Genomic DNA, 25,432 nt, shown 5'->3' on the forward strand with positions numbered 1-25,432 from the left:
CAACACATCCATGTCCGTACTGCCTGTGGATAATACCTCTAAGTTATACAAATGGCTAGAAACTATCCCACACATCAAAGCACAAAAGGCTGAAATGATCACCCATCTTCAGTTTTGAGTCCTTTTTTTACCCTTGCTTCTCCTTTCTCTTGTATTTTGCATGCAACCCTGTATTTTCAGCTGGTCAAGTGCAGCCCACAGATTCGCCACAGCTTCGTATGCTTACAGCAATCCCTCTATTTAAAAGGTGAGATAATCAGCTTTTGTTTGGGCTGGCTTGGATCTAAGACAGTATCTGGACTAAAAACAAAGAAGAGCCGACAGAGAGGGAATTTAGAGTCTCTTCTTGCCCGCAGAGAATGGAAGTGGCCTTTTATTCCCTTTCCAGGACTGAGAAATTCTCATGCCCCGGAAACCTCAGTGTCCGACTTAAAGCATTACCCAGAGACAAGCATTTCTCAAGTGAATAACATTTGGGCAACAGCCTCCAAGCTGTGATGGACAATTTGGCATGGCCTGTTTGGCACCACTGACTGTCCCAACCAAACAGAACAACCGCTTTGTCCACCCACCTATGGCAGCCATGCCTGTGTGCTCTGAGGGAACTACCTTTCAATGCCCTGCTGCCTGCCACCGTCCTTTCAGGGGTTTTTGTTCTCCCACCCTGAGGAGATGGGGCTGGCTTATTAAATGAATACAGTTCTCATGCCATGCGCTGGGCATGCAAAATGTCGAAAACAAAGGGCTTTCTATGAGGGACACTCTTCCAGGAGGGCAAGGGTGAGAACCGCCTGCTCCTCATTCTGCTTCACAGCACACACGATTGTTCACAAGCAATACTTTCATCTGCAGTTCTTATGAGGGGCTTTTCTTTAAAGGAGAAGGGGGGAAATGTTCTGAAAATGCACAGCATTGGTACAATTTAATTTTGATTATACTCAAGAGTAGATCAGACTCTTTCCATGATTTCCCCCCCTTCCCATCAAAATCTGATAAATCCCTCTCCCTGTTTGTGCACCGCGAAGTCAGCAGCTGGATACATTCCTTTGCCCCACTCCTCATCATTTTGCCTCAGCCACTAAATAAACGGAAACACTCCCCTTACTGCCTCAGAAATAGCTTGTTAGGTGGCTTTCAGAGTGAGCTAATGCCTGTATTCCATCTTTTCAAGGGGCCTCCAGGACATGAAGTGACTGACTAACTGAAGGACGACCCACACCCCCTTGAGTCTCACCAGCCCCTAAGACTGGCGTTGGAAGCCCTGCTCTCGACAAACCTCCTTGTTTTTCTCTCGTTTGGGGTTGCAAACACAAGGTATTGAAAGAACCTGAACATGTGACAGCCATGGCTGTTGGCCTTTGTTCAGCTTTCTGAATCAAAAGGAGCATTAAATCTGCCTTACGTTCAAGGCGTAAGCTTAAATGGGAGGGATATGAGTTGTCTTCAGACAGATTTGCAAGAACAAACCAAACCAGGGATATTTGTGCATTTCTGAGGAGACTACAGAGTCACAAACACAGGGGAGTGGCATGTCCTCAGATCCCTCATATTAAATCCCACATTCACACATCATAATCAGAAGTGAAAAAAGAAAAAGGAAAATACAGAAAAACAAAGAAGAGTATGTTTTAGAAATGAAACATCCTTGCCTTCCCTGCTGGAAAGTCATTGATTAACACAACAAAGTCTTGTGGCTGCAACACCGCTAGTATCAGAGGCAGGGATCAAGAAGGGTGGAGGGTGAGACAAAACATGGGAAGTGTACAAGCACAGGCTTCCTGTATCACCCCTTTAAGGAGTAATCAAAGACAACAGTGACTATTTCCATTGTAAAGTCCCTCAGTTACTCTCTAACCTGTGACTGCCTTAGGATATAAATTTAGCCTTTCTCCTAGCAGCCAGAAAAAGGGGGAAAATAAAGCTAAAATACAGTGCTTACCTCTATGGGCTGCCAGTGGTGCTGTTCTGTCCTGCCTGCACCATTCAGTCTATGTCCTGATCTTGTCACTTGTCATTTCCCATTTGCAGGAACAGAATCTTCATGAATGCTCAGAGATGCACAAAGACCCTCATGGACCCAGACAAGGATATAGTCAGAGGGTCTCTGAAAGAGCATGGGCAAATTTGCCCTTTATTAAATCTATTTGCCCTTTATTCAAATATGGAGAGGGTTTCCCACATTCTGTTACACCCCTGTGGTATGAGCTGCACATGAGGACTGAGCTGACATATCATTTCAGCCCAATAGTATGTCAGTCGTCAGCAGAGCAATGGTAGATTTTGAAGGCCAAACACCCACCAATATAGCCTGAGGTCCCCAAATGCACATCCTGATGCTGATCCCTGTCTGTCCATCTGGCACACAGATATGTACCCACTGGTATATTGTTGCTGGGAAAATCCATCTGCAGTCCCAAGACTATGAGGACCACAGCTAAGCTCAGAAGTCAGATGACACAGTAATCTTTCCTTTTCAAAACGTCTTAGTACTTCAAGCCTTTGTTCCACTGCAACACTGGCCACACCAACTGTCAGATGTTAGATCATATTCCCCAGGTGCTTCCTCAGAATTAAGTAGCCAGGATGTCTGGGGTGACAGAGGTTGGGGGGAATAGTTAGCATCCTGAATGTTTTGTGCGACTTATTCCCTTCCAAGGAATGGTGGCTTAAGGAAACAAGAAACAGGTAGTGTGATGAAATGTTGCACATGATCAATGTTCCATATCATGTGAACACCTCTGGTTCCTGTCCACTACAGAGAATACTTTCCATCAGTTTATGATTTAAAAAATGTATGAGAATACATTTTTAAAACTCTTCTTCAAAGCCGACAAGCTTGCACCACCTCACTTAGCAGATATCATTGAACAACAACACCTAACGTAGTGGCTAGTATCTCACGAACAGTTTAGGTACAGTATGCCAGCTGCTGTGTAGGTATTAACCACAAACAGACTTTTAATTGCCTTCCAGTTTTACAATGCCATGCTTTACTGAGATATTTCATCCATAGAACACTGCTAGGATAGTGAGACTCTAATGTTAGAAAATATTTATACCCTAGAAAAGTATAACATCTGTGATTTTTGGTGATAATGCCTTTGCCCAGGTTGGATTGGAGGGCACTGTGCCATCCCACCATCATGGTCTTAAATAAACAAGCCTTCTTGGGAGAATAGCTCTGAGGATTTTGGAGCACAACACTTTTCTGACTGACGGTTGTGCAGCTGGTTGTATGACCAATTGATCAACCAGAGAGTAAACTGAGTGGTTGATGGACAGGCAGCAGAATGCCGCCCACAGCTGGCAGAGTTGCCTGCTTGCAGATGCATAAACAGCAGGATGCTGGCTCATAAATAGCAGTTGAGGTGGGGGAATCACCAAAGGAGAATTATGTTAACAAAAAAAAAAAAAATGAGGAAGGGCATCTGTTTGTTTCACCTCACATTTATTTGCCTAAACTGATCAAGTTCCTTACACATAGATACATTTATGTGGGTCTGATAATGGATTTTTGCAGGTAGGTGGAAGCCATCTCCAAAAAAAAGCACAACCTCAAGTTGCAGACTGAGAGCATTTTTGTTGTTGTTCTTCATATATTTAGCAAACGATTGTTCAGGCTGCAGCTATATATAAAAAGGTAAGAGAAATTACATTCTGTGGTGGAAAAGTTATTGCACTTCTGAGCTAGGGAGCAGTAAAAATACAGTCCAGGAGGAGTAAGAGAAATTCTCATTCACTTTCCTCTATAAATAAATCAGTGCTGCAAATAGGAAAACCACACATCCTAGAATTTCATCCACCTTCCTGCTCCATTGGTGTAAGTGCTCACATCTGCCCCTTCTGCTAACGTGGATGGATGCCACTGTGGAAGAGTGGATGCCCCTCATTCTATTTTTTAAAAAAAATGTTTTTTTGCCTGGGTTCTGCCTAGTATCCCACAGTCTGTTTTCCTATTCAACACTCAAATTGTAGAAATGTAATTTTAAGACTGCCCAGTGCATAGTTTGCTGCAGATTCTAGCTCACATATTTTTTTTCTTTTCCTAATGGGGAACTAGTGCTCCTGCATGCATAGTTGCTTGAATAAGAACAGCACCTAAAAACTTGGTGATGCAATCCCATGATCATCCCATGATCAATGTGGCCAGTTGGAATTTGCTCCACAGTAATTTCACTGAGGATGACAGAGGTTAAGTAAATAAAAATGTTTTCAAGAAGAGCCATGATGAGATCACAATTCCATTTTATTTTAATTTTTTTTGCACTGTGAGTTAATCAACTGAAGTAATGTTGATTATATGTTCAGCCTTGCTATTTAAAGGAGCATTTCTCTCTATACATACTTGGCTAGGCACTGAGATCTGGTGGAGCAGGGGGTTGTCTGTTTTCTTCCAGTAGAGGAAATACCTTGAGATATGGGAGAAACCTTTCTCTGCTGTGTCACACTAGTTATGGAACACTATTCCTGTGGAGGTTTAATTGTTGCTAGCCTCATTTTTTATCAACAGGCTCAATCATCGCTCTTCAGTCTAGCTTTTTGGGCCTAAGGATCATGGCCTGATTAGGCTGTGTAGTTTTGACATAAGGTTTGCTGTGTATAGCGTTTGAACTCTTGGGCCAGATTACAACTGAAAATTTATATTGGTGTAACTCAGTTGGTATAAGTTTTGTCTGTGAATTGCTGTGTCAACACAGGTATTTGTCATCACACACTGAGTCATACACCTGATGTGTGGCAGCAAATGCCTATGCTGACATTTTAACTTGCAGCAATTGGCAGCTGAGATTTATGCCAATCAAGTTACACTGGCAGGTACAATTAATAAGATTCTGGCCTTTATTTTTTAAAAAAATGCTTTAAATTGTTTATAATGTTTTACATGCCTTTTTTATACAATGCTGTTTTATTTGTCTAAAAATATCCTGAGATCTTCTGATACATAATCAAAAATAAATACAGACATGAAGTTTCTGTAAACAAAGCCCATTGGCAACTTATAAAATAAAAAGAGAAAGACAAACCCAATGAGCAGTGGACTGAGCAAAGTCCTCATGTAAAAATTATAATGGAGGAATGGCAGATAGCTAACACATTGGCTGCACTGCAAACAAGACAAAGCGGTTCAGAATCCCATCATCCAAAGTGACATTTGAGTGGTGAGAATTCTGTGGGCATCCCAACTACATAGAGTGTGAACAAGTTACACTGGTGCATCGACTTGCAACTGTCTTGACTTGCAACCAATTTGAGTTACAACCAGCTCCACAACATTTTGCTTTGACTTGCAACTGGCGCTTTGAGATACGACCGGAAAAAATGCCTCTTTTTCTCCATTGTTCCCTCCCTCCTTTCCTCCCTCCTTTCCTGTCCTTTTTTTAACCTTAGAGGTCATCTTAGGTTAAAAAAGTCTCCCCCTAGTGGCAGTGGATGGATTAACCGCTTTGGCATTAGTTCTTTGTGAACTAATGCTTTGAGATACAACCAGCGCCTTGAGATACAACAAAAAAAATGGCTGGAATGGATTAATCACTTTTCAATGTATTTCTATGGGAAATGGTGCTTTGAGTTACAACCAATTTGAGTTACAACCATCATCCAGAACGAATTAATTTCACAACTCAAGGCACCACTGTACTTTTTAAACTTCAACATACAGAAACCCCCAGGCAGCAGGGCCATTTTTGGAAATTTTAGGTGTCTGTAAAAAAAGCCTTATTGCAATACTACCACAGGTGGTATAGTAACTCTGTTTTGCTCCCTTTGAATCTGAATCTGAAGAACATCTTCCCTTTCATAAAACATAAAAGTATGTAAATAAGTCTTTTCTCTAGCCAATGCTACTTTTTAATAGTTGACTCCTATGTGCCATGCTGATGTGTCATTCATTATCCCAGATAAATTCTGCCATTTGAACACAAAGTTGTGGCAGGTTGGATGGCAGGTATCATCTTTTTTCTGCTGCAAAACCCAGGAACCCTTCTTTTTATGTACACGTGCTTATTGTCTAAATCCAGTAAGATTTTATATTGGGGAGACCGAAAGAATGGGATTGGATTCACATCCATTAAAGGGACTATACCGGGGTCTCAGGAACTTTTTTGTCAGGTCAGGCTGGGTCGTGGTCTTGGTTTGCCACCAGAGTGACTTGGACGTTTCTTTCTTTCCTTCTTTTTAATGCCACTAGCAGATGCACAGATCATATTCCCCTTTGCTATTCTGGCAGACAACATAATGACCAACGGCCACAATCCAGGACTAAGCAGACTGGAATGTATTTAGATACATCCAAATGGCTTACGTGAGCCTAAAAGTGTCTGGGATCATGGCTCAAATGTCTAAGAAGCTGTTTGTTCCCTTGCCCACATCAGCTTAATGTATTCTCAAATTCATTTCAGGGAGTAGGTCAAAACATAGATCAGAGCCTTTGCTAGGGATTTTAAGTTACATTATTAATAGGGAGACAGTTTAAGTTCCTTTTTTCAACTGTTGTCTCCCAGCATCTCCCAGTCAATATGGCCACTGACCATGCTGTGGGTGGGGACAGGTTCTGAGAATTTTGGCCCCAAGCCCCTCACTTTTTCGTATTCTGGATTCAGAAGTATTGTGGCCATGTGAGAAAACAAGAAGAAAAATAATGTAGTTTTAACAAGCATCCTCCATCTCTCTTATTGTGGTTCTTGATATTTGGATTGAGTAGACTTCAAATAGTTATTTATTTATTAAAACATTTCTATCCCACCTATAACCAAATGTTTCAAGGCAAAGTGCAATCAATAAAAATAACTTGAAAACACTGTAAACAATCTAAAACAATTGAGTGCTCTTAAGAAAACAAAGTGTGGCCTTTTGCCAGTCTTGAGATCTCAGAAAAAATTAAATTTTTAAAAAATGCAGTTTCCAGAATCCTTCTGCCAGCATGGTCAGTAACTCTAGGATTCTGGAGGTTGTAATCCAGGCAAGTAATTTTCCTAAATTCTATTTCATTCATAGTAGCAACATTAGCGTCAGTTTCTAACTGTATTCAAACAGCTTCACCTTATTTTCTTTGGCAGCATCGATGCATAAGAAGTTGCTCTTGAATTCAATGACATAATGGGCAATACTTTACTTCTTCTTCGACAGGAGCATTTCTGCCATCGTCATCTGCTTGTTTAGTAGCCCAGTTGCTGTAGAGCACATTTAAAAGGATTTAATTAAAAAGCTGGCCTTCTCAAAGGCAGATTTGATTTCTTCTTCTTCTTCTTCTTCTGAGGGTAGTCTGGAGGCAAAGACCTTTGTAAGCAGCCTATATGTTTCTCTGATCCTCCTTAAATAATTGGGCAATTTCTTCCTCCAAGTCATTTCACTCCCATTAAACGAGATGTTGTTTTAAAATGTATCTTTCAAATAAACTGCACCATAACTGTTGCATATGACAAACATAATTCTACACAAAGAATCTGTTTGCAAAGTATATTGGTGATACTTAGGGCTATATTTCCAAACCTGATTCCTGCTTAACTGCCATTTTGGGGCACTGCTGGTAGCATTGCTGTGTAATTTGCACTTCCAGTCGGATGCACCGCAGCTAAGCAGCAGTGTATTTGGATAAGAAATAGTCATATTTAACTTATAGTGAACTAGAGGGTAAACAGACATATTAGGAGGAAGCCCAGGTAAATAATCACCAGCAGGAGAGGGAGGCAAAACATAGGGTTTAGTGTATTTATCCATATCTAGCATTTGCATAAGCTCAACAAATGCTGTTTGAATTCAAACAATTTGAAAATGGATTTAGGTGATCACAAAACTCTCCTATTCTGGGCAGCAGCACATTCTTATCACAAGGACAGCAGTGAAGCTGCTGAAATGATATGTACTTATTTTAAATATAACAGCTTATAGGAAAAACCCAGCTCTTGCACAGATTACAATGTTGTTGGTTTGCTTGTTTGTTTGTTTCTTAAAACCATCTTTCAGCCTTGCAGGGCACAGGGTAAGGTATGATAGGCATGGCAGTAAACAGCCTAACAACTGCAATATATGGCAACAACACAACAACAAAAACTAATAAAATTGGCTTAAAATGCAGACATTGAGAAGCAGCAAATACAGTAAAATGGACTAAACCAAAATACAAGGGGGGTGCAAAAAGGGTTTAATGAGGTGGCAGAAGGATTGCAAAGTCAGCACCAGTCGCTTCTCACTAGAAAAGGTTTTCTACATTCAGGTCTCCACAACAATGAAGCCACTGTTATCCTGAGCATGAAGCCAGGTTGCCTTAGTCTGATGAAGAATTCCAGAGGATGTGAGCACTCATCTTATCGTGTAGCTGTTTTAGTAGTCCAATAAAGATGTTGCCCAAACTAGGAGAAAGTGGATCAAGGAAAGTAATAGTAACAGTCTATTCTGCGTTGAACAGATCTCACTTGGAATATTATGTTCAGTTCTGGACACCACAGTTCCAGAAGGATATCAACAACATTGGAATGTGGTCAGAGGAGGCTGATGAGGAAAAATTCTGAAAGCCAAGCCCTCTGAGGAATGGTTGAAGGAACCTGTTGTATCTACCCTGAAGAGAAGAGAATGAACAAGTAATATGAGAGCCCCCTACAAATCTGAAGGGCCCTGAAATGAAGAATGGAACAAGCTTGTTTTCTGTAGTTCTAGAGAGTAAGACCTAAAATACTGGATTCAGATTGTGAGAAGAGAGATTTTGCCTAAACATTAGGAAGAACGTCTTGACTGTAAGAGTTGTTTGACAATGGAATGGATTGGGAGACTGTCCTTCATTGGTGATTTTTAAACAGCCATTGGATAGCCACTTGTCAGGAATGTTTTAGCTGTAGATTTCTTGCTTTGTCAGGGGCTTGGGTTTTATAACTCTTAAGGTCCTTTTCGGAGGTACAGGTCGATGATTCTATAGCCACTTTTTTGTATTTATACTAAAGACTGCCAGGCTCATACTCTCATCTGCTGTTCAATCTCAGCAGATTTCATGGAGGCTGGACCAAATATTCCCTCATACTTTTATCTTCCAGGTAATTATGTTCAGTTCCTTAGACTCAGTGAAGATCCACTGTAGTGAAGGTGAAGAATCTCCACTGTAGAAAAAAGTGTTAATCAAAATGCTGCATCAAGCTAAAAACCAGATTCAGCCTTGCAACAGAAGTTTCCTAAATAAATAAATCAGCAATTAAAGAATAACATCAAAACACAGGGGCATCGCTATTACCCATTATCTAGGAAAATTGATGGCCTTCGTATCCCTAATCATCTGCAATTAGCCATGATAGGGAATAAACAAAGTCCACTGGATTTCTAACAGAAGTTAACTCACCCTTAATAAAAGAATACATTGAACTGAACACCCATGTTTATCTGTTGAATCCAGAGCAGAGTACGGCTTGTAGAGAGCTCAGCAGCTGGAGTAAAAAGGATGATGATGCTTTACATTCCCTGTGGCAGTGTCACAGCCATCCCAGCCTAAACTCCTATTGTGGGAAAAAATAATACCCTCAAATCTGTCCTTCAGCAGGACAAAAAGCTGGCTCGCCACTACTTCTGGAGATGATATATTATCAAGCACCAAATTGTGAGGGGAATGCACTGAATGCTTACCCAGTTACAGTCACAGTATTAGCTGTATCAGCAAGCAGTGCACCGTGCTCAGTAGCCCACATTCCTGGCTGGGAAGGTAGAATAGAAAAAAGAGAAAAGATGTCCTTGGACAAATGTGTGTTTATTAATATTTGCATTTAAATAGGATGGGATGCGATGGAATATCTCAGCACTATGGTTCCAACTGTCCTAGGCATTGGGCTGGGTATGACCCAATAGAGATGGCCAAGCTGGAGTGAGGGGATGGGAAGTGGGGGAGATCTACAACCAGTCACAAAGCCAGTTCCTGCAGAAGAGTACTCGAGATAGCTGAGACTGTGCTGTGCCATGCCCCATTCTACTTCACATGCAAATGTGAATGAACACACATTCAAGAGCAACATTTCGCCCTTCTGTTTCCCTCACACAGTTAAAAAGTTAGCATGATAAAGAAGCACCATTCAGTGCACAAATGTAAGGGTTGCTGGTGGACCAGAAGCTATAGGTTGGTACCTTCACTTAGTGTCTGATAACAAATAGGAAATATTTTTCTGTCATGAGGGAGGATATATTAAGAACACAGAAGGAAATCCGGATTCTCTCTTGTGCATGAAGAAACCATATTGTTTGTGGCATAAAACATTCACATGCTTTATGTAATTCAGAAATGATGTGGTTTACTATCTTTGCCTGAAGTGCACACCTACATTTGGAGAGGATACAGTCCACATTTGTATGGCAGCATCCTGTATTATTGTAAAAAATTTTAGAAGTATCCTTTATTTTAAAAAATCTAGCTCTAGAAGTGGCTTGTCAGTGTAAAAACAAGGATCGTGCTAGGAACTTGCAGGGGAAAATCTTCAGCACACAATTAACATTGTGGACAATACATTTCTCACCCTGTCTCTCCTCCCTCACCTCAAGGATTGCTCAGTGTTGTTTTGTTTTGTTTTTCATTAGTTCTCCCAGCGTTTACTATTTAGTAACTAGTTCAGCACCATTGCACATGCAAGCCTACACACATAGACACACAATTTTTTTCCGTCTTCTACTTCCTGAAGTCAACTGAGTAAATCTTTATAATTTTGTGCATCATGTACAGTAGAGGTGGGTAACATGTGACCTGAGGGCCACTTGTGACTCCCAGTGCCTGATTTCCTCAGGCCTTGCCTTACCTCTTTAAATATAGATTGAAAAATCTTTGTTTGAAAAAAAACCTTGGGCCCTTTAGGGCGTGGAGGGTAATCTTGACATGGTTTGAAGCACCTCTGGAGCCCCTATAACATTGTTATCATTGTTTAGTCATTTACTCGTGTCCGACTCTTCGTGACCCCATGGACCAGAGCATGACAGGCACTCCTGTCTTCCACTGCCTCCCGTAGTTGTGTCAAATTCATCTTGGTTGCTTCGATGACACTGTCCAGCCATCTTGTCCTCTGTCATCCCCTTCTCCTCTTGCCGTCACGTCTTCCTAACATCAAGGTTTTTTCCAAGGAGTCTTCTCTTCTCATGAGACGGCCAAAGTACTGGAGCCTCAGCTTCAGGATCTGTCCTTCCAGGGAGCACTCAGGCTTGATTTCCTTTAGCATGGATAGGTTTGTTCTCCTTGGAGTCCAGGGGACTCTCAAGAGCCTCCTCCAGCACCACAATTCAAAGGCATCAATTCTTCAGCAGTCTGCTTTCTTTATGGTCCAGCTCTCACCTCCATACATTACAGTACTCCTTTCCCAATTTTGAACCAATCAGTTGTTCCATAGGCAGTTCTAACTGTTGCTTCCTGTCCCACATATAGGTTTCTCAGGAGATGGATAAGGTGGTCAGGCACTCCCATTTCTTTAAGAACTTGCCATAGTTTGCTGTTGTCACACAGTCAAAGGCTTTTGCACAGTCAATGAAGCAGAAGTAGATATTTTTCTGGAACTTTCTGGCTTTCTCCATAATCCAGCGCATATTAGCAATTTGGTCCCTAGTTCCTCTGCCTCTTCGAAATCCAGCTTGTACTTCTGTGATTTCTCGGTCCACATACTGCTGAAGCCTACCTTGTAGGATTTTGAGCATAACCTTGCTAGCCTGTGAAATGAGTGCAATTGTACAGTAGTTGGAGCATTCTTTGGCAATGCCTTTCTTTGGGATTGGGATGTAGACGGACTATAATTTAGCTACTAGAAAATACAAGGCAGCTTTTTCAGTTAACCCTCCTTTTTTAAAGTAAGCCCATTTTCCAGTTCACAAAAATCCAATGGACCCATCTTTATACCACAGAATCACTTCATTAATTAAAAAAGAAAGAAAGATTAAGTAGGCAAATTAGCCTTATTGGCCATGCTCCTCCCCCTTTAATTCTATTTCTCTGTGTGTACAGCTTCTGGGCTGCTGGCAAATTTGAAAAATGGCCCTCAGCTCCCCTGGAATTGCCCTATGATATAGAATGATGACAATATGATGACCTGCCACATTTTGTTATGTAACGGCATCTCAAAGCTAGTTCGGACAAGGATGGAGTATTTGTGTATTTACTCTGACTGAGAAGACACCTTATCTGCAGTTCATGGCATCCCATACTACTCAACCTCTGACTGAGTGTTTTTAATCTGATGTGACTTTAGGAGTTCTTTCTATCCCTAGCCACGAAAGCAGCTAGACCAACACCACAGTCATCAGTCAAAGAACTGGCCTCCTACCACAGGTAGAAACAAAAGGTTCATTAATATGTTTACAGGCATTCTGCTCTTATATTTATCATATATGACAAGTTGTTCAAAGATAAAAATCACAATTTAAAATGGGAGATAAGGAGAAACACCAAGTGTCCCAAGTTACTATTGGCATTTGGAAAGGTCACAGATGAATAATCCATAGAAAAGAGGGCTGAAAGGAGATGGCATGTGAAACCAGCCGTGGTGCCCATGGCCCATGGGGACTGGGAAGGAAAAAAAACACATTAATAAATATGATGAAAAGACTGCATCCCACCTAGACTACTTCCGTGTTCCATTTATAGTACATGCATCATATGTACCAGCTGTGGCAACCACTGCTCAAAAGTCAGAGAACATTTCTAGGGCAGTGGTACTCAAACACTGGAACATGTGCCACCAATAGATGGACTCAAACTGATTTCCATCATTGAGGGAATAGGTATGTACATAGTTGGTTGTTACTGTTGCTGGTACCAGTTCAATTATGCTAATTGGGACTGTGGGTTAAAAACAAAAACACAAATGTATTTTTAGTGTATGAAAACATGGATATGTACACTGTGTGAGCAGTCACGTAGGCCTTTCTGAATTAAAATCCAGCTTTGTGCTAATGATAGTACAGGGGCCCAGACGAAATAAGAAGTGGCATGAGATCTGTTTGACCTTTTGCTCTGAAAGTTGCTGAAAGGCTAGCCTTTCCAGGTCACTTCAATTGTACCTAAGAGGGGAGTTTCAAAGGGAGGTTAGAAAGGCTATCACCCAGGAGCTAACACACACACTGTTTGCTGTGGAAAGAAATCAAACTTCTAAGAAATGTAGATGTTTCCTGGTCTTTGGTGGCCTTTCTAAGGACATAATCCTAAAAGCACATCTCAGAATAGTCTTGTTCACTGAGATGAAGATCTACAGTCTGCCTTCTCTGATTTTTGACTATTGAAAAATAGCTGCAACTCTCAATAAGAAAAATGAGCTTATTAATAAATTTAAAAATCCAGATTTCCATGCTTCCCTTTGACTTACATTGGGAAATTAAAGTGGTTGTCACTTTTTTTTTCATCAGTCTGAATGGAAACTGCAGACTCAGTGGCCACTCAGAGAGATTTATTTCTGCCAGATTCCAAACGAATAAATCCAATGCTTTCTGTTCTGAATGGTTATAATTATTGTTCTTTTAAAATAATTTTTGTTTGTTTGTTCTTTACATACTAAATTTGGGTCTTCTTGAGTTAGTGATTCTTATCAAGTTTAATACAGATCAATCCTAGGATTTTTGTTCTTTAACAGGTACTTTAACATGTTTGAAGTTTCATAATCTGTGTGCTGTTTTTCTGCACTATGGTACTGTCTATGATTTATGTGTGGTGCTTGTGCACTTAAACCTAATCCAAAACACACACTTAATAGCACAGAACTAGGGCTGACATGTGTGGCAGATATAAGGGAATAAGGGAAGTTCCACATCCTAATAAACATGCTACTGTAATAACACTGAGATCAATACACAGACTCACTCAAATAAGCAACACATACAGAGTAAGGAAGCAGGCAAATGGACTGGCAAAGAATCAAGAATGGTGGATTGAAGGTTGAGAATTGATACGATGAATGAAGGAGAAGCACAAGCTACAGTAAACACAAAAATACACCAAAACCAGGACAAGACCAAAAACTGTAAGCAGAGTACAGAAGCCGAGACATCTGTCCTTCCCAGACTGGAAGCCAAAGGAATGGACTGGGAGTGCAGGGTAGAACATTTGTCACTTCCTAGGACACTAAGATTTGCAAACAATAAATGGGTTACTGCTCAAATAATAAACTGGTAAATGAGAAAGGCAAACACAGGATTAGGTTAGGCTACCCTGATGAAAAAGAGAAAAAATTGTAAATGATGAGTCAGAGACTCAAAGCAATCCAGGCAGTCAACAACTGTCAGGACACTTGTAGCTTTCAATGACATCATACAATCTCTCCTTTCAAATCCATCCCTGCAAGCACTGTGAGGGGGAGATGTTGATGAGAGCCTTGTCTGAGCTGGCAAGCTAGAGTTGTTGATGAGGAAAGTCAGCTCCTCTCTTTCTTCCCATCATACTCTTTGGTGTTATTTATATGATACTGTTTTGTAACATTTTGAAGACACACTGAATCACCAAAATGGTCCAAAGCAATTCAGACTGACCCAGATCCAACTTGGATCTGATATGGACTGATCGGATTCAGTTTTGAATTTTTTTAAGACATTCTGAATTGGCCCTATTTGATTACATCTCCAAATCAGTTCCAAAACTCTATGTACAAACTACTTAATGATGGCATTTGCTACTGAGCTCTTCCCAAAAACTGATTGACACTTGCAGTCTCCAACCATCGTTGTGATGATACTGGCCTGCTTTCATATGGAAGAAATAGCATGTAAGCAGGAAGAATCTTCAGACTTCATTGTATAAATCTCCTGCCATCGCAGTTTTCCTGTTTGGAGTTGCCACAATTGTGGGTGTTTTAACAATTCTACAGGGTGGTACATGTTGGCTTCTGTACATGTTCCCACCTGTGTGAACAAGATGTTAAAGGAAAGCTTCCTGGACACAAGGTAGAAGTAAGATGCTGAAATACCTAACTATATGGTGACTCGAAGTAAATTAATTCAAGAATCTCATTCTTGGGAGTTTGTGAGAGTTGTGAAAAATAATTGATTTAGAGCATTGCAACCATCAACAACTACAACTGTGTGATCATTCTGCAGACCCACATTTCCTGCTGAGTTACAATTTACATCAACAAACTAATTAGATTCTTTTCTGCCAATGTTAACAAGTTTATCTATTAATTTATGTGAGTCTTTAAAAACTGCTAAATGGAGAGAAATGCAGTGTGTAAACACTGATTTGACTTTCAAGAAGTGTAATGCCTGCTGCTCACTCAGATTTATAGTCAACAAAGGAGAAGAAAACCTTTATATTGTCCTTGTGGCTTATCTGCTCTGAGTAGTGGGAAGTGTCAGTGGCAGGTGGCCAGGGCAGCTCATGGACAGAGCAGGAGAGCTCCTCACCCCACAATTTCATGGGACTGCTCCCTCTACTCAAGCCTCAAGCCATATATGAGAGGCAGTTTAACAATACCATTTCTGTTGAAGCACAGCATTTCCAGAAGTGTATTTACAGCAGGACTGTTCGTGTGTTACACCTCCATCTATGCAGTGTATTCATTAAGGGAGAGTGGGAGTCCCACTCCCAACATTGTGTTTTCTCTGAACCTGCCCTGTGAGTGTCTGTATTCACTGGAAAGGAGCACCTAAGGGTACAGATCCTCCAGCACCTGGAAGCCCCTGCAAGTTTGGTGTAGGGAACTCAGAATCTGAATTTTGTTATATTTCTCCCAATTCAACCTGCATTGTCTTCCCGTCCTTGTTTTGTATCAGTTTTTAAGACTCAAGGACGGGGTTGGGAATCAGCATTTTAATGTACGTTTTCCTTATTAAGAATCAAGAGTACTGGCCTGAGAATACTGTGGCGGGGGGAGGGGAGATCAATACATTCATTTTAGAGGTTGCGTAGTTTCTTCACCTAAACTGCTTTTCAACTTAGGGGTTCAATAAAAGACAGTCCGTAGGACTGGAATAAAATTCTTGCCTTGTGCCTTTAAAGGTTTTGGTCTGTTAGGATTTGAAAATTTAGACATCATGTATAAGCACATGAGGTTCAAAGCTGGCGACATCAAAGGAATGAATGATGAAAAGTAAGGTAATTTTCCTGGAAACAAATAACCATGGTTTTACTGCCTTGCAAATGTGATTAAGTATTTGTAAACACAATGCCCCAAATCCTGTTGTTTAATGTAGTAAATAGTACTAAGGTAAAGGTAAAGGTTCCCCTTGACATTTTTAGTCCAGTCGCGTCCGACTCTAGGGGGCGGTGCTCATCCTGTTTTCAAGCCGTAGAGCCAGCGCTTGTCTGAAGACAGTTTCTGTTGCTACGTGGCCAGCATGACTAGAGAACGCCATTCTACCTTCCCACTGAAGTGGTACCTATTTATCTACTCACATTTGCATGCTTTCGAACTGCTAGGTTGGCGAGGAGCTTGGACAAAGTGATGGGAGCTCACTCCATCCTGTGGATTCAATCTTATGACTGCTGGTCTTCTGACCCTGCAGCACAGGCTTCTGCGGTTTAGCCCGCAGCACCAGTGAACCCCTTCATAAGTTCCATTTATCTAAATTATCCTATGTTAACTGTGACTTCCTTAAGCATAGTAAGTCACAGTTAAAGTAGGCCCATATGAACTAATAGAACTTATGGAGGAGTTTACTCCCTAAATCTCCACTGATGTGAAATGCCTACAGTATTGCAATTTATTGTGCTAAGCAACAGGACTTTGGTCAATACTTTGGAAAACACTTATCTTCCTTCTTCGGTTTTGTAGGGAAAAAATACTAAGAGAAACCAAGAAAACACTTGTTATACTGTTTTCTTCTATTACTACTCAGGCCAAAAAAAGTTCTTTATATCAGAGTTTGCAAGCAATCATTAACGATGCATTTGAATTCTTTCAGTGAACGTAAGATTCCCAAACACACACCAATGAAAGGTTAATGTATGCAGAACATAAAGGAAGACTCTGATGCAATCTAAACTATATTCTAATGACTACTGGAAACAAGAATAAATCACAGCAAAAGATTATTTTTCATGTGTTAAATATAATTAAAATGATTAGTTGATACATAAACAAGCGACTGACAGCTTGACAATTTTATGGCCCAAAGATGGATTGGGGAAAAAATACTTCTTTACCAGGATGGATGAATGTCAGTTCCCTCACTTTTATCACAAAAGAAAACACGGCTGTGAAATGGAACCCATGGCTTGCCAATGCAGATGAAGGTGAGGGAAACAACGACTTAGTTCTCAATGCACATTTATGAGAACTGTGGTTGTCTTTGAGTGCTAAGTATGGGCAGCTTATGGACAGAGCTGGGGGGGGCGGCATCTCCACACACACCCCACTCAGTTGCAAGCTTCCTTGTAGTTTTAAGGGACTGATTGATGCATGGCATTACAGATCCCAGTCACTGAGCTCAGCAGCATGGGATCCTCCCCTACAAACTCATGGCTGCTCTGGGGGGAAATAAGGCCTGGAACTTGAAAACAGGATTTTCCCCGATATTAGGATACTCTTTCCTTCAAAATCATTCAGTCCTTTACTTTTAAAACAAAAACATAATGCACAGTCATTAACCTTACATAGATTTGAAGTAAAACATTACATTACGTGCTGTGTTACTCATTACATTTTTCACTCATTCTACTTAACTGAAACATACAATCTGGAAATCAATAGGAATTCTTATATTCCTTTGCTTTCAGTTCTAAAAAATTGTTTCTTAAATTTGTCTATGTTGTTTTGTGCAGGATTAATCATCAGACTCTTATGGCTATTATTTTCAGGACGATTACTAAAGAAAACCTCCCAAGTCTCATGTGATAGTGAAGGGCTCACAAGATTGAAGCCCTAAGATTTTCTGAGTAGATGGGACTATGATCCCAGCTTTCTATCTTCCCTGTTTCCTCTGAGATTAGCTATCATCCCCACAGTACCTAGAAGATTAAGATTGCTGCACATGGTCACAGTTATAATGCAAATTATTAGCAGGTTGTTTGGTCTTGGGTGGGCAATCAAGTGCCAATAACCTTACAAAAGGTCTGTTTCTCAATGATCCATCTGCCTGTGTTTTTGCACTCTCCAGTGTGGGGAGGTAGTTTTAGCAGCTGTTATGAAGAGCATCTGAACTTCCAAATTTACTGTTTTAGTCAGCCAGCCTCTGTGGACAGAGCTTACATTCTTGTATTACCACATTCTTATCAAAGCTGCTCTAAAATAAAGTATTACAAGTGACAGTGTTACTTTTAGTGGTAGCAAAGTGTTGATGAAGAAAAGCAACAATAACAACATGAAATTCATTATCACTCGCCTTACTTATACAAGGTAGCCAGAGGGTTTCCCCCCTTGCTTTTTAACTTCATTTTAAAGTCCTATGAGCAGTGCAGGACTCTGAGTGCTAAGGGCTACATGGCCCATTCTGCCACAATGCCCCCCCCCACAAAAAGTGCTGTTACTCTCTTACTTCAGAATAAGAGCACCTCATAAGAACAATCTGCTAGATTAGACCACTCTAGGCTAGCATCTTGTTTCCCATGGTGGGCAACCAGATGCCCACAGAAAGGCCACTAGCAGGGCATGAGTTGTTACCTCTTTCTTGTTGCTGTTCTCAGCAGCTGGTATGTGTGGTGAGCATTGCTGGATCTGATCCTGGAGGTGGCACACAACCTTCAAGACAAGTAGCCACTGACCAGTTTCAGACCATGCAAGGGGAACAAGTGCCATCGCCATGTAAAAGCGAAACAACCTCCCATGTTATCCTTCCTGTTTATGCCTGCATTTCTAAACAGGGTCATTTTTTCTCCTTCTGTCTTAAACTAGGATTTTGAAAGTGTTAAGGTATAGAAGGGAATGTGTGAAAAATGTTTTTCATGGCTGTTGGTGTCTTAGCACTCTCTACCACTAGAGGACTCTCAGTCTAAAGAAAGAAACTTTTTATGGCTCATCATAGTTCATTAGGAGTGCTAGCAGGAAGACTTGATGCTTTATTGCATTCTAGAGCAGTTATCTAGCTAGTTATGGAATGGAAGACAGCATTTTGGCATTTATTGGTGCCCTGTGACACCTAAATTATCATAAGGTCAGTGCATTTGTTGAACCTTAGCAGTACTTAAGCACTTTTCATCTCATTTCTGGCCATTCAGACTAAGCAATTTGGAAAGATTAAAAAAAATAAAAAATAAAATGGAATAGAATGAAAACAACAGCAGGACGGTCAAGTGAAGGTAAAATGATAATGGATCATATATGTTTCTTTAAAAGAGAGAGAGAGAGAGAGAATGAAACAAAAGAAAGAAAGAAAACCTGTGAAGAAAAAGTGAGCCTGGTTTAATCAAATGCTTTGCTACTGTGTCAGGAGCTGACAGGAGATTACTCCAAGCAAACAGCAAGCAATGTAACTGTCCAGGGAGAAAAAGTCAATAGAAACCTGTTGACAAGACAATGCTGTATCTATAGGTAAAAGCAGGCAAGGGTAGAAACATAAGATTTACAATGATCTAACCATCTGCCATTTCTTTATTTAATTTAAAAGCAGTTTGGAATACAGATAGGCAGCTTGATGACTGAAGGGCCACCAGAAGTGTATCGGCACTTTCCGCAAGCCGCAGTGAAACTACATTGGTGTCAGTTCAACATGGGGACATTTTAAGAAGAGATATAGGCCCAGATAGCATTTCTGGCTTCAAGAATCTGTTCTCAGTGAGGGTCCTGATTCAGCCTGGAAATTTGCAAGGGAACTCTAAATAGCTGTCTGTCGTGTCCCTCCTGGCAGAGGGCCCATGGTCCAGTCGAACACTTCTCCTGCAGGGCAAGGGGAAATCTAATGTGGGGGAAATAATATGGGAGGGGCAGGTGGCATCTACTTTCTCATGGGGCAACAGCTGCCATTGCAAAGGAAGGAAATCTGGAAATAGAAAACTGGATTCCGTACCTTCCCATATCAGTGGTGACTGAGTGAAAATAAGCATCCCCGGAGACACAAAACTTTCACAGAGACCATTATTCATGCTACATCAAAGCGCAATTGCTGCAGCTTCCTGGCTGTCTCTTTCTGTTTATTTATGGTGCATTACACGTATTTAATGCTATTCTTGCAAGACATTTCAGCTGCCACCATTCACTGTTTGGGTGGCAACCAAAAGGGAAAGAAACAGGTATAATAAGAAAGCAAAGAGGGTGTTTTTTTTTTAAATGACTTAACTGCACAAAGTGCTGTCTCTTCTCTGAATGAAAGACTAAGCTAAACCATTTCGGGCTGCATCATTTTGTGGTCCACACCACTTCCTCTCTCCCAGACTACTTTTGTTTTTCGAGTAGGATGGAGAGAGGAAAAACATAATGCAACTGATCTATGGCTGAACTTTTAAACCTGCACAGCTTGACTGAATCCATTATATCATCTGGTTTGTTCTTAGCTATCATGGTGCAGTTCTATTTTTAGAGGGCCTTTCCCAGAGTATGTTAAATGGCTTTTCACAGGTCATCCTTTAATCTATGTTTTAGCCCAGGGTTGATTTAGATGAAGGCCTCTGTCTTCTTTTGAGTTTTTTATGGTTTGATCAGCCATATAAGTGGTATGCTTCCATTCAGATATACAAGGGTCAACAAGGTTGGAAATAGGGATGGGAAGAGGTAGATCAACATTAATAATGATAATTATATACTGTCAGGTTGATTGCCACTTATAGTATTCCTGTCCAGGGGTTTCCTAGGTGCAAAGTACTAAGAAACAGTGTACCATTCCCTTCTTCTAGTGATGTCCTAGTACTATGCAACTTGTCCAAGGCTACACAGGCTGGTCCTTCTTTCGGGAGTCATAGTGGGGAATCAAACTCCCAGCATCTGGCTCCACAGTGAGGTAGCCAGCTCAACCTACCCAGCCATGTTAGAGTAACATTATAAGCATGCTGTCTAGATGGATGTTGTACATGTTCCTGACAACGAAAATCTACAACCAAATGGCCAAGGTGATCTAGAAGATTTCCCTCCTCCTGTCATGAAGTTGCTAGCTGTTCTCAGTGAGTTAGGTATTTGACTGTGAAGAGTACAGTTCCCCACTGTTCATCCCAGAAGAGTCAGTCTGTGTGGCCTTTGGTAAGCTGTGCAAGTCCCAGAATAGCCACAGAAGAGGTAAAGGTAAAGGTTCCCCTGACAATTTTTGTCCAGTCGTGTTTGATTCTAGGGGGTGGTGCTCATACCTGTTTCCAAGCCATAGAGCCAGCGTTTTGTCCGAAGACAATCTTCCGTGGTCACATGGCCAGTGCAACTTAGACACGGAACGCTGTTACTTTCCCACCGAGGTGGTCCCTATTTATCTACTTGCATTTGCATGCTTTCGAACCACTAGGTTGGCAGGAGCTGGGACAGACGACGGGTGCTCACTCCGTTGCATGGATTCAATTTTACAGCTGAAGATCTACAGACCTTACAGCACAGAGGCTTCTGCGGTTTAACCCACAGCATCACCACGCCCCACCAGCCACAGAAGAAGGGAACCACAAACCGCTCTCTACCTAGAAAACTCTGAAAACGGTCACCAGAGGTCAGAATTAACTTCACGGCACACAATTATGGTTATGGAGATGAAATGAACAGAAGATATCTGGGTAAGTCTCTGTCTTTCAGATTGACCACATATGTATGGTACAAACTGGAATTATCTGCCACAATATGTGCATTGTGGTGATGTACAAAACATATAAACACTTGTGTGTTGATTGTTTGAAGCATTTACTGTATATATTTGCTATATTTCTATCCTTTCCTTTAGTGAGCTCAACATAGCATACATGGTTTTCTTTGCCATTTTATCTTTACAAGAATCCTATGAGATAGTTCAAACAGAGAACTGAGTGGCTGCCCACAGTACATTCCATGTGTTTTATAATGTAGTGAGAACTACAGCCAGAAGTTCCTGTGTTCTAGTTCAACATCCTCATCAACTTTAGCAGAGGTATGTTTATTGATTCACTCTTCTACTCCCCCATCACTCTACTTTTGCAGAGAGACATTTGCAAATCCTTACACCAAAGATCTATGGTTCAAAACTCCACACCATTAGTTACATTTCACAATTAAACCACTACCTAGGTGAAAATATCATATGTCACCAATACATATTAGTCTGTAGCCAACATGCTAGTGTAGCATAGCTAGGATGTCAGTTGCAACTTATATTAGGACAGTTAGAGCAGGCCCACTTAAATAAATGGAACTTCTGGAGGAATTGACTCACTAAGTTCCCATTGATTCAATGGGTCTATTCTAATGCAATATACTACCCTACACAACAGGATTTTGGCCATCGCAACATTTATATATACCAATAACTCTGCATTATGTTAAATATGGATTATAAATTCCATATAAATATGGAAAATAAATATAAATTATTATTATTATAGCTTAAAAATAATGTTTATAGCTTCAAAAGAATGATTGTGGAAATTATTAAGCTCAGGAGTCTTAACTCCTGGGTGAAGATTTAAAGCATTGGTATGTAGAAGCCTCCTGATGTTCTCTGTACCCAAATAAAGTGGAAAAACATCAGGGATGATTCACCCTGCACTCTTAGGAGACACTCCAAACTGTTCCATCCTTGAGCTCCTTCAATTAATTGTGTGCTTCAATATCTTTCTTAAGAAAGAAAAGTTCCACCAACAAGGGGAATACAAACAGCTATGACTTGGGGGCAGGGGAAATGCGCAGTTTCATAATTCTGTGGACTACTCACTCAAAGACTATACAAAGATCATCCTTCCATTCTCTCTCTCTCTTTCTCTCTTACAAACACCACACACACACACACACACACACACACACACACACACACACACACACACATACTAATAGTGCAATATGCTATTTTATTAACTTGCATGAGAAAACAATGAAAAAAGAAAAATATTCCAGAAAATAAAAAGGCTATCTAAACAGAAATAAAAGTATTTCTCTTTGACTTACAGCGCCATGAAATTGCTGGTGAAATGGCTGCAAAAAACCCCCAAACCAATGCCAGATGAGGTACAAAGGGACCATTGTGGTCGTGTTCTGCCTTGAGGGGGAAGAGCAGCCCCTTGTTTCCCCTTGTAGTTGCTCCAAAAGTCCACAAATAATATTCATCTCGTCCATTTTTTTTGAATATTTCTCCAAAGAGAATGCATATACCTTGTTTGCACTGATGATAATCTTATGACAGAATCACCAGGCTGTGAGCCTAGGAAGCCCTTTAATACTCACAGCGCAGTTGTGTGAGTATTCGTGGCTTGGATGAACCCAAAGCTATCAACTAGACTATTGGGAGATGAAATGAATGCCCTCAGCTCAGTTTTTCTGTTTCCTTCCCATATACTGACATATTTGTTAGAAGCCATGGTACCTTGTTCCCACGGTGAATGCAGAAGATTTATTTCCCCCATGCTATCAGTCTCCTACAAGTCTGACTAGTCATTACCATTATTCTCATTGTGAAACCCAAGTCATTTTGTTTATGCCACAGGAAAAAATATATAATCTCTTTCACTGCACCGACAGTATCAACATAAAACAAATAACAGCAAACACAGAAAGTGACAGAGAACAGGCAGAGGTTACAGGAGCTGTTGTATTATCAGTGCCTGCTGTGTGTGTTACATTGAAGGCCAGGAAGCAGCTCCTGCTCTCCCATGCTGAGCGGTGTCATTTTATTTTTTTCTAGCAGCGTTTCCTGGGTTCCTTAACATTCTAATCACCTCGATAAATAAATAAATAAAGCAGCACCATTATGTTCTTACAGGCTCCACAATACCGATCTGTACAAACTAGGTCTCAAATCATTCCAAGTACAACACACAACTACGTATGTGAACTAAAACATGCCAATGCAAGATTGCCTCATCCCAAACAGCATACTATGACCTGATGAAGGGTTAGGATGTTAGGTTAGGGGGAGACTTTTTTTAAAAAAAAGAATTTGCACAAAGAATGTGAGATTTAAAGGATTTAAATAAGAGACCAGCTGAAACTGGACTATTAAAACCTGTCTATTAAGAGCTTTTAAAACTTGTCCATGTCTATTCAGTTGGGCTTACTCTGTGGGGTTGCTCCTGTATCTATATAGAGAAATTTGGAATGTTCCTTTTTGACTGCATTGCTCAGAATCCTTCATTCCATATGGCTACCAGCCTTATGAGTTGGTGGATTCTGGAAACCGTAGACTAAAAGTTCTGAAAGTAGATTGTTGTAACCCCAGTACTGGGATTAATGAGTTTATATTTTTTTAATTTTTGAATATATTTCTCATGCATTACTACATCATAAGAAGTAAAAAAAAATTCTATTGTAGTAGCTAGAGAAACAATAGTTCAATTTTGGAAAAGGGCTGCAGAAATTTCAATATATGCTCGGAAATCTAGAGCAGAGGTTCTTAACCTTTGTTACTTGGATGCTTTTGAACTGCAACTCCCAGAAACCCCAGTCAGGACAGCTGGTGGTGAAGGCTTCTGGGAGTTGCAGTCCAAAACTCCTGAGTAACCCAAGGTTAAGAACCAGTGATCTAGAGTATTGAAATTAACATTCAATGGAAAAACGCACTGCACAGTCACGATGAATGTACCAGAATTCCAGCACAGACTCATTTTGTAAACTTGGCTCCCCTTTATTCAGTATTCTAATAATTGTACTGATTCTTTCAGCAATCATCCAGCCTCACTTGTCAATGGATGCAGAGATGTGTTAACTTGATTTAGTAATGCTATCTGATATGCGTGTTATTTTGGAGGGTTGTGATTTTTATTATTGCCCTCGTATAGTGTATTTTTATTTAAATAATTTTTTAAAATCCTTATTAAAAGAAAAAGAAAAAACCTCTGAAAGTGGTCAAGACACATTTTGGTGAGCCCCTGACCAAAAACCTCAAACTATAAAACACTCACAAAAATAAAATTAAATTAAATAAGATAAAATTGTTTCAAAGATACTGTGACGGACAGGTCAGTAACCATTCCTGTCCATCACAATGGAACCCTGATTTAACAATCAATGGGAGAACAGAAGAGGCAGAACTAGGGATATATAAGAGAAATGGAAGAAAGTTAAACATCAGTTAGGGATGAGTTAGGGATATGAGTTAGAGTTAGGGATATCAGTTCGAAAGAAGCAGTTTAGACATTTAGGACCAGCCTGGTGTTAAAGAAGTATAAACAGATACATAGAACAAGATAAGAAAAGAATAAATACCTTGATTAACATGATTATACATAAGAAAATATAAAAGTTACCAAAGCACAAGTTATTGAATGAATAAAATAAGATCATCCATGATTTACTTTATATGATTTACTGATAAATACATAAATAAACATTGTTATAACGGAGAACTGTGAATTAAGAGTCATATTTAATAGAGCAGTGGTCGGGGAACAGGGATAAATTATCCCAGATGGGGTAAAAGTGAAAATCCTAGGGGTAATGAGCAGAGCTTGAATTAAGGCAGGAAAAAAGGGTGGAGGGAGGATGTG

General features: G+C 40.4%; 1 long non-coding RNA gene across 1 annotated transcript in view; it reads right to left on the bottom strand.

Moving 5' to 3' along the window:
• Nucleotides 1-25,432, bottom strand: part of LOC110087888 (uncharacterized) — a 29,900-nt gene extending 4,468 nt beyond the window's left edge. Inside the window, exon 1 of the long non-coding RNA XR_013540525.1 lies at nt 103-25,432. This is a non-coding gene — a long non-coding RNA (uncharacterized LOC110087888). The remainder of the gene's footprint in view (nt 1-102) is intronic.

Source organism: Pogona vitticeps, chromosome 1, assembly GCF_051106095.1.
Source record: "Pogona vitticeps strain Pit_001003342236 chromosome 1, PviZW2.1, whole genome shotgun sequence".
In the NCBI taxonomy this organism is placed as follows: Eukaryota; Metazoa; Chordata; class Lepidosauria; order Squamata; family Agamidae; genus Pogona; species Pogona vitticeps.